This window comes from Pongo pygmaeus, chromosome 7 (assembly GCF_028885625.2).
Source record: "Pongo pygmaeus isolate AG05252 chromosome 7, NHGRI_mPonPyg2-v2.0_pri, whole genome shotgun sequence".
In the NCBI taxonomy this organism is placed as follows: domain Eukaryota; kingdom Metazoa; phylum Chordata; class Mammalia; order Primates; family Hominidae; genus Pongo; species Pongo pygmaeus.
Genome location: NC_072380.2, coordinates 40,518,893 through 40,528,854, shown reverse-complemented (window position 1 = coordinate 40,528,854; position 9,962 = coordinate 40,518,893). Strand labels below are relative to the sequence as shown.

At 39.7% G+C, this 9,962-nt stretch overlaps 1 long non-coding RNA gene across 2 annotated transcripts in view; it reads right to left on the bottom strand.

Moving 5' to 3' along the window:
• Positions 1 to 6,206: 6,206 nt before the first annotated feature.
• The window catches only part of LOC134740104 (uncharacterized), a 68,036-nt gene continuing 64,280 nt past the window's right edge, over positions 6,207 to 9,962 (bottom strand). For both annotated transcript variants that reach the window (XR_010127340.1, XR_010127339.1), the window contains exons 7-8: positions 7,489 to 7,565; positions 6,207 to 6,977 (exon numbers count right to left, since the gene is read on the bottom strand). This is a non-coding gene — a long non-coding RNA (uncharacterized LOC134740104). The remainder of the gene's footprint in view (positions 6,978 to 7,488; positions 7,566 to 9,962) is intronic.

Below are 9,962 nucleotides of genomic sequence, written 5' to 3'. Positions count from 1 at the left end.
TGCTTACATGTTTATACCCCATGACTTCAGCTCTTCCAACACACTAGTTACACAATTTCCTATTACATGCTCACTACGTGTTCTGCACTAGGATAAGTCTTTCAGAGATTAATAGAATCAGACCCAATAACCAAATTGTATTGTATATTCCACTACATTGTATATTGCTGGGGATACAGAGACTGGCTCGTATCTGCTACTCAATCCATTATAACTGTTAGTGCAAGGCCGTCTCTCTAAAACCTTGCAAACTATTGGTAGAGATGGGAATGGCAGTTATAAAATAATTAGAAGAACTGGGTTCTAGTTAATGTTTTGTTACTGAGAAGCACTGAGACATAGGCTATTCACCCCACTTTTGTGATGCTTCATTAGCATATCCGTAAATTGAGAGGAACTGGCCACATAAGCCATATGGCATCTTCTAAAATTCTATAATTCTATAGCAGCATTATTCACAATAGCCAAAATTTGGAAACAACTCAAATGTACATTAAATCCTGAATGGGTAAATAGAATGTGGTGCATCCATACAATGGAATATTATTTGGCAATAAAAGGAATGAAGTCCTGACCCATGCTTCAGCATGGATGAAACTTGAAAACATGATGCTAAGTAAAAGAAGCCAGAGACAAAAGACCACATATTATATGATTCCTTATATGTGAAAGTCCAGAATAGAGAAACCTATAGAAACAGGAATTAGATTAGTGGTTGCCTAGAGTTGTGGAAGTGAGGCAGGGAAGCTGAGTGACTATAGGGAGATGAGGGTTTTTTGATAGGCGATAAAATGTTCTTGAATTTATTGCGATGGTGGCTGTATCACTCTGTGCATATACTAAAAATAATTTCATTTACATTTTAAATCAGCGAATTGCAGGGTATGTGAATTTTATGTCAATAACATTGTTATTTAAAAATTCTAAAAATTTTTTATATAAATTGGAGTAAGAAAGTCAGAAGACACATTGAATGTTGAATAATGAAGTAACAGTTGTTTTCTAATAACCCTATATTCACTAAAAGAGAAGATAGCTTTGTAAATATTTTTATTTGTTGCATTTCAGTAATCTAGATTCAGATATAATTTATGAAAGGATGAAAGAAAAAATAAAACTTTTAGGATCAACAGACTGATTTTACCATTCTCCTTTTAACTTCTAAGTACTGACAGTAAAATTATTGTTAATGTCATCATTTATTGATTAATGAATCATTAAAATATACATGTAATTATCAACCTTGTTTTTAATTTCACCTTATTCTTCTATTAAGGAAAAAGAAGAGTACATGCATTAAGCCATTACTATTAGGCCTTGTGCCAGCTGAGCTTATGTATAGCATCTGATTCACTCCTCAGGGCAACCCTTGACAAAAGTAAAATTATCCCAGTTTCACAGAAGAATAACTGATGCTTAGAAAGTGTACATTATTTGCACAAAGGTACACAATAACACTAAGCAGATTTTGGATTGAATTCTAACTCATTAAAAATAATATACAGAAATCAACTTGAGTTTTAACTATGTCTGTCTTCAGTGGCTCTACATAGAGCCTGTTAGATTTATGACTAACTCCCCTACCTAGCACTGAACGCATTTGCTAATCTGGTTCTATTTTTAAATGATCTCTCAAGACTGTAATCACAAATTCTCCAGTCCATTTTGGGAGTTTTCATACTGTTCTTCAACTAGAATTTCCTTTTCACATATACATTTTGTATTTCCTTAGCGGAGGGCCTTAGCTTAAACTTAAGTTGATATTCTCTCCTATTTGAACATATTTGCTAAATAATGAATGAGGACTTTGGGGATTAATTTTCATGAACATGTGAGACTGGAAGAGAGAGGGAAACACAGCAACACTATTTCACCTGGAGAGAAAATCCCCTGCCATGGGTATGAACATGAATATTCACAAACAGAGCACCACTGTCATCGGCAGTGATGAGTGACCTCCCCTAAGTGGCTTCACAGGTGGCCAACTTCTAGAAGTGATGAACTGATGGACCCAAGAAGGCTATGGGGAGCTGATGTGAAATCCGTGCTCACCCATAGAAATATTAGAATGTGATTTTTCAAGAGATTGAGTTCCTAATGAGAGCAAGCACAAGCTCCATGCTGGTCTCTTCTCCAACTTGCATTTTTCTTTTGTGCAGTTTCTAAAAGATAAATTGTATATTCATTGGGGTTAGCAGTGTGAAAGAAAACAGAATCTTGGGGCCCCAAACACACTATGACAAGAGAAAGTTAAGCTTGGGAATGGACACTGTTTTCCTTTTGTTCCCAAATAGCTGTAATTTCACAACCCTGTGCCATAGCCCTATTTCCTCTGCTCCCTCTTTTCATGAGGTTACTTTAGCTATGTCAATGTAGTTGACTGAGCACAGGACAATGCGTCATTGACTTTTTCCCCTACTCCCCCTTCTTCTTATGTAAAATGTAGATTTACTGAAGCTAATCGGAGCCTCACAAGAATGTCACCATCTGCCTCACTGCCTATCCTCCCTCTCTTTTTTCCCTTCCTGCTTGCTTTTTTCCTTTAATACTGAAGTTCCAAAAGCTCCCTGTTGACAAAAAGAGTCAAACTGTAAAATATTTGAAGAGATTTATTCTGAGCCAAATAAGAGTTACCAATGGCCTCTGACACATTCCCAGGAGATCCTGACAACCCATAACCCAGGTGGCCAGCTACAGCTTGGTTTTATACATTTTAGGGAGTCATAAGGCATCAGTCAATACATGTAAGATGTACATTGGTTTGGTCCAGAAAGCCAAGACAACTGGAAGTGGGGGCTTCCAGGTCATAGGTGGATTCAAACATTTTCTGATTGGTTGTATTATTATCTAAAGATCTGGAATCAATAGAAAGAAATGTCTGGGCTATGATAATGGGTTGTGGAGAGCAAGGTTTTATCACGCAGGCGAAGCCTCCGGGTAGGAGGCTTCAGAAAGAACAGATTGTAAATGTTTCTTATCAGACTTAAAGAGTCTGTTTTACCAGTTCTAAGGTCTCTGTGTTGATGTTAATGCTAGTCAGCTGTGGCTGAATTCCAAAAGGGAGGAAGGTATAATGAGGCACGTCTGACTCCCATGATAGGAACATCACGGCCTGAACCAGTTTTTCAGGTTAACTTTGGAATGCCCTTGGCTGAGAGGAGGGGTTCATTCTGATGGCTGTGGGGCTTAGAATTTTATTTTTGGTTTACCACCTTTTGGAAAAAAACACACGTCACAGATACTCTTGGGAATTATAATTGCCCCAGCCATGTCTTTAACCTTGGCAAAATACCTCTCTATGGATTGAGACCTGCCCCAGTCCCTTTTTAGTTAACAGTCAAAATACACATTGCTTCCGTTACATCAGTTAAAATGCCTGGCTTCAGGATTACATGCTCCAACCTTCTCAGTTTATGGTCACAGCACAGAAGTTACATGGCTTCCTATGTTAAATCACACATCTAAGTTTAGAAGGAACACCTGGATGGCTTTCAGGCTCTCTTAATTGGAACTTTATAAAAATTCCACATTCTTTGTCTATTCCTGCTCATCTGCAACTGGAAGTTGTATTGGTCAACAACATGGCCACAAAGCAGCTAGTGCAATGGAAAAGGAAAGGAAATTAACATTTGCTGAGTGCCTACTATGTATAAAAACCTGTTCTAGGCAATTTGCATGTTAAACTTGCTTAGTCTTCATAACAACCCATGGGATAGTTGTTAATAGCACTGTCTTGTAGATGGATAACAGAGGCTCACAAAGGTAATTTACCTACTCAGTCAAGCAATTATTAAATGGTAGAACCAGACAATGGCTCCAGGTCTGTCTGATTTAGATTCCTTGCTGAAGAAGCCAAAAAACTCATCACCTGTCTTTGAATAATCGGGAGGCACCATGGACATAAAACTTTCTTGTGTCTGAGTTTCAAAGATCTGCAGATATCTCAAAGAAGTTCAAGTAAAAAAATATGTCAAACATCTCTCTAAAGTGCATATTTCCCAGAGTAAACCCAGTGGCTATTAAGATTGGGCTGGAGATTTTGCCAAAAGATTGGGATGAACCCAAAAAAGACAGCATGAAGAAGTCGTAAATTCTTTTCACATGTGTATCATTTTTATGTTAGCAAGGGGGCCACTTTGATCCTACAATCAGATAACCTAGGAAGTGATTTGGAATTCTTTTAAATATCTGTACCATCCTCAGGGCAGGACACAAGGGCAAGTCTATTATTTTGATTCATGTGAAAAGACCAGAGTGGACTCTAGGCAGTATTGAGCTCTTCAGCTTCCAATCTGAACAGGGAAGGAAGTAGCTAAAGATTAACAAAGTAAGCAAACTTGTTTGCTGTACAAACTATGCATAAGTTTGAGGCCAACTTCAGGAATTCTGAACCCTCAGGCTGTGCTGTGTAGTTTCCATAACAACTAGTGACAGAAAATGAGGCAAACAGACGTGACTCACACAAAATGTTTCGGTCCAGTTCTCAGAGGCCAAATTTGGTCATTGGAGACCTTTAAAGAATAGAGTCATCTCTGTCTTACTAATCACATTCAAAGGGCAAAATGTTCCTCAGTAAGAACAGCTGTCTCCACGGGCCACCAAGGAAGTCTATTCAATCATCAGTGCAGAACAATGGGGAGTCCCTGTTGTTCACACATGGCTACTCTCTGCCAAGTTCCCTCTGTAAAGGGGCGTTCGAGAACCTCATAGTGTTACTGCTTGATTGTATTGTACATGGTGACTGACTGCAGTTAGGTCCACAGAGGATTGGGCAGCAAGCTGGTGTCATGTTTTGATGGTTGGGTCAGCATTGCTTCATGGGCTAGGTTCACCTGCCCATGAATCAGGGATGGGGCAGCAGGGGTAAGGAAGAAAATGAGGGGGCTCTTCTTGATATCCTTAAAAAATGTCTGTAGTTCACAGCAATCTGCAAACCACTTCCCCCCAACCCTCGTCCTGCAACTACCACAAGTCTGTATAAAGCCTGCCTCTCTGATTTCATGCCTCACTGACCTGTTTTGCTATATCCCAAGGACTTTGTGCACAGCCTCACTCTCAGACAGGTTCTTTGCCCATTTGCACTTCCCTCTACTCCTTCCATTAATTTCATCCTTTCCCACCATCCCCTTAATGCTTGTTGGGACCACATTTCTCTCTCTTTTTTGAGACAGGGTCTCACTCTCACCCAGGCTGGAGTATAGTGGCATGATCTTGGCTCACTGCAGCCTCAACCTCCCAGGCTCAAGTGATCCTCCCACATCATCCTTCTGGGTAGCTGGGACTACAGGTGCACAACCACAGGATAATTTTTGTAATTTTTATAGAGACAGGGTCTTGAAATGTTGCTCAGGCTGGTCTCATACTCTTGGACTCAAGAGATGCTGCTCTCTGGGCTTCCCAAAGTGCTGGGATTACAGGTGTGAGACACTGCACCCGGCCACATTTCTCCTATTCTCTCCATTTCTGCTTTTGTTCTTTATCCTATCTGTTTCCCACACGGCAATTCAAATGAGTTTTTAAAAATGTGGACCCACTTTGCCATCTTTCCCTTAGAAATGCTTCACTGACTTTGCCTTACTCTGAGAGTAAAATAAAAACTACAGGAGCTCCACCCCACGCACCAAGTTTGACTTCGATTCCTAAAGCCACCAGGCTACTTTGGTCTCAGCCTTTTTTTTTTTTTTTTTTTTTTGAGATGGAGTCTCACTCTTTTGCCTAGGTTAGAGTGCAGTGCAGTGGTGCAGTCTCAGCTCACTGCAACCTCCGCCTCCCAGGTTCAAGCGATTCTCTTGCCTCAGCCTCCCGAGTACGTGGGACTACAGGTGCCTGCCACTATGCCCGGCTAATTTTAATTTTTTGTATTTTTAGTAGAGATGGGGTTTCACTGTGTTAGCCAGGATGGTCTCAAACTCCTGGCCTCGTGATCCACCTGCTTCGGCCTCCCAAAGTGCTGGGATTACAGGAGTGAACCGCTGTGTCCAGCCTGGTCTCAGCCTTTTGTACACCCAGATCCTTCTGTCTCTTCCTCCCATTTTTCACCTAGCTGACTCATTCTTTCCATCTCACTTTTAATACCTTTTTCTCAGTGAGGACCCATGTAAACATAGTGGAAGAAGGTGCAAAAGTGGAATGATGCCTACTCCTAGGTACTTCCTTCATCCTTAGGCAGAGACTTCCAAAGTACACCACGCAAGAGACATCCCTTATTTCACAATTTTTGAAACCTGTTGAATCACTGAGTAGGCTATTCACGGAAGGTTGGTGATGCAAGCTCCTTATTATCCCATGCGCAGAGGAAGCTAACACACTTGCTTTGGCTAATTCTGGTCTTGAATCATTTCCTGTTAGCTCTTGAGACTCCTCGCATGTGGTACCAGCTTGCTGAGCAATGATCTCAGTTTATAGCAGGTTGCTTTGGGCTCTGGGATGTTGGTCCTGTGTGGCAAAGCCATGATCCAAGGAAGTTTCCCAGGGAAGCCCTGGGATTTGGAATTGGTAAGTCAGTTGAGACTGACAAAAATCAGTTTGTCAAAGAGAGGCTGTCTGAAAAATATTCTGCATGGTGATAAACTGCCTTTTTCCCCCCTTAGGGCAATGCTAAAATTACAAAACAGAAATACATTCAGAAGAAATTCTAATCATAATAAAAGATGAAAATGGAAGTATTTGGAATCTGAAATGTTGATTGCTTTTGTTTTGATGCCTTCAAATTTAAATCAGAGTACGGAAGGAGTGGAAATTCTTAAGACAAGTTACTTATAGGCTCATGTATAGAAGAGCAAGCCTCTGAAATAGGCAAAACTCTCTACATCATTCCAGTAAGGAGAATGAAGCCAAGAGAGGTTAAACGATGTGCCCATTGTCACAAAGCCAACGAATGATGCACCAGGATGGGTCCCCAGAGCCCAGGCTCATGCAGGCTTATGCAGGGGCCAAGATGGCTCTGAGTGCTGTGTTCCCTGGAGAATACAGGCTTCCTATAAACAAAAAGAAACATTTATATACATAGCCAGTATAATCAAAATGCTGGGAAATCACACAGAAATCTGTTTACTTTTCTAAAATATTGAGTTGGAATAATTGGGACAAAATGTGCCATTCTCTTTATTGGATAACGTATTTTAGTATAAATCATATAAAGTTGGCATTTTTGTAACTCAGAAGCAGTGAAACATTGGCAATTTGAAATTACATTTGTCTTTGAATTGGCTATCTCTCCTGATTCAACTGTATTTTATCTCTGGTTTTAGCACTCAGCACATTGCCAAGTAAGTACGTAGGAAAAACCCAGGAAATGTTTATTGAAGAAATGAACAAAATGAGATTCTGTTATCTAAGATACAGACAGCCTTGTGTGTTATGCTTCTTACACAGACATGACATTTTAATAAAATAGATGGTAGGTTTATAAGGGCCTCTTGATAGAGAGGGATGCATGTAGGCTTTGGCAACGAGAAGAGAAGTCAGAGTTTCACCTGCAGTACTTACTATGTGAGACCGTGGGCAAATTACTTAGCCACTCTGACAGCATTTCCTCATTGCAGAATGGGAATGATGATAGATACCTGCAAAGATTATTATGAGAATCAAGTGAGATTGTGTTTATACTGAATCAGTCTTACAGTAGCCACTCAGCAAATGTTATTCTTGATTCCAAATCCTGCTACTAGGTTACTACTTAATGCTTTACATAAAAACATGGAGTTCTAAAAAGGTTGTTTTTTTAATGCTGGCTTCAGCTAAGCAGTGCTGACTAAAATGCTTCTTAGGCAATAAACATTTTTGAATTATTTTTTAAAACATCACTCAAATAAAAATAGAGAATGAAGCAGCATTTCCCAAGTATTAATGACATGAATGCCTTACTATATTAATACAGCACAGTAATATCAACAGATTGAAGAAAGTAAAAATTCTAGTTGCTTTTCCTTTTTGGGAGAGGCATCTGTGTAATAAGGAATTCTATTTTAATACTGAGAAATGGTAAACTTCCTGTGTTCTATTTCATTATAATTGCCCCGCCCTTTGAAGATGATAAGGGTCTGCAAAACAGAGCTATTTTGGTACCAAGTAAAGCTGCAAAATCTCCCTCATCAGCAAAATTGAAGCAGAAGCAAGGAAAAAGCGTTTATGTTTGCAATTAACTGGGTCTTTTTTGATATTCAATAGTAAGAAAAACAAAGTTTTTGTTGATCTACAATAATTTGATATTTTAGGAAAAAACAATTCACATGGAAAAATGTCTTCAATTTAGTTTTGCTGCCATGTCTGAAGATATTCTTAGTGAAAAAAAAAATGTAATGTGCATTCACTATAGGGGAAGATTTTCAGATTTTTTTTGGCTTGTATTTATTATTGTTTATTTTTGTTTTTGTCTTAGATCTTAACATAGCTTTAACCACTTCCTTTTCCAGGGGTTACAATTGTGTTTATTCATAGAACTAAATTTCAGTACCTTCTCCCTTTATTCATTTAGAATTCCACAAATATTTATTGATTATAACAACGTACATGACACGGGCTTAGACTCAGGGGGACCCAGTGACCTACTAGAAGAAAAGTGTTTCGCCTTCATCAAATTTATATTGGAGGTAATTTCTGCCACCCTGATCATTATCATCTATGTTAATTTATATTTTATTATAATTCATGGTGACACAATGCTAAAATGACCTGGTTTGTCTATGTATTCTGATCTAGTCATTATATAGTACATTGTATATATACATTGTATCTATAGTATATTGTATAGTACATAGCACATTGAATAGGACATATGCATACACAAACACACTTATATAAGCACACAAATACACATTTAATCCATATGCAATATACGTATATATATATATATATATATATATATGTATTTTTTTTTTTGAGATGGAGTTTCACTCTTATTGCCCAGGCTAGAGTGCAATGGCAAGGTCTCAGCTCACTGCAACCTCCACTTCTCAGGTTCAAGTGATTCTCCTGCCTCAGCTTCCCGAGTAACTGGGAATACAGGCATCTGCCATCATGCCCAGTTAATTTTTGTATTTTTAGTAGAGATGCAGCTTTACCATGTTGGCCAGGCTGGTCTCAAACTCCTGACCTCAGGTGATCCACCTACCTTAGACTTCCAAAGTGCTGGGATTACAGGTGCGAGCCACTGCGCCAGGACTGCCATAATGTTTTAAATTCAATTCAAATTCAAAGGAGCAAGTATTTAAGGCCCAACTCTATAACAGACAGCATCCAGGGGTTTGGATGAATGTGACCAAGTCCTTCCCTCAAGGAGCCTTCAGTTCATTAAGGAAAAAGACCTGGAGAGAAAGATTTGCCAGGGAGTGGAGAGAAAAACTGCACTGATTTGCAGTGAGGGTGTAATCATGCTCACTCCAGCCTCAACCTCCCGGGCTCAAGTGACCTTGATCCTCCCACCTTAGCCTCCTGAGTAGCTGGGACTACAGGTGCACAACACCACACCCAGCTAATTTTTGTATTTTTGTAGAGACAGGGTTTTGCCACATTGCCCATGCTGGCATTGAACTCCTGGGCTCAGGTGACCCACCTACCTCGGCCTGGGAGGTAGTTTGGGAAAGTGCTGGGATTACAGGCATGAGCCACCATGGCTGGCCAGTCCATGTTAAAGCAATGTGCTAGGTAGGTTTAGAGAGACCAGATTACAATGGGCCTTGAATGCCCAGCTAAGGAAGCTGGACTTAATACTGTAGGCAATGGGTAGACTTTGAAAGTGCTGAGCAGGGAAGTTATGTGTGTAGAGTGGCATTTTAGAAAGCTAAATCTAGCTGTAATATAAAAGACCCACTTAAGGGTAAGAGCAGAAGGCAGTGAACTCCTTTAGCTATCGCAACACTCTAGTGGAAGATGGTAGAGGCTCAGTGAAGGTGACTATGACACCGGGGGGAAATGATTAATTGGGAAATCATAATGCAGAGGATGAAGCCAATGCATCTTCA